The sequence below is a fragment of the Vigna radiata genome, chromosome 6, assembly GCF_000741045.1.
Source record: "Vigna radiata var. radiata cultivar VC1973A chromosome 6, Vradiata_ver6, whole genome shotgun sequence".
NCBI classification, from domain to species: Eukaryota; Viridiplantae; Streptophyta; class Magnoliopsida; order Fabales; family Fabaceae; genus Vigna; species Vigna radiata.
This window is the reverse complement of record NC_028356.1, coordinates 35,818,355-35,819,094: the sequence shown is the minus strand read 5'-3', so window position 1 is coordinate 35,819,094 and position 740 is coordinate 35,818,355.

Below are 740 nucleotides of genomic sequence, written 5' to 3'. Positions count from 1 at the left end.
ATACATCTTCAATAGGATTCCTCCCTATATATACCCTATAAGCCATATATTCATATAAGTACTTCACTTTAATAACCAAATACAACATTAAACTATTCATTAATATCATAAAATAAAAGGAAACGATCACCTAGATATGCATAACAAATGGTGGCCAACGATATCAGAGGTGTATCCAACTTTGGCACAATAGGTACCTGAAGAAATCTGACAACTAGTGATAGATGATAAAATAGAGATAGAACCTACCTTTGGATGAATTTTAAAGACTAATGCCTATCAAACTCACTAACTTTGGTTTCATTCATTAACTTTGTTTTGCTAAACGAATCACAAACTCGCCTAGTAAAAACTATGTTAGGAAACCATAGTGATTTACATATGTCAACATTTTCTAAATATTTACATTAAACAAATAATATTTATAAATTGATTAAATTGGTATATAAAGTTAACTTTTATTTATTATTATAAAGTTGAACAAATTTCAATATTTTTATAAATATGATGAAAAAACAAAAAATAGAACAGTTTTATTCAACCAATTTCAAAGTAACCATTATTCTTAAAATATATCATTAACAACAATTATATTATAAAAAATAAATTAAAAATACAAATTATGTACGCAAAAAAACAGAATCCGTAAAGTATAGGTAATTAACTAACAAGAATTATATATATATATATATATATATATATATATATATATATATATATATATATATATATATATATAT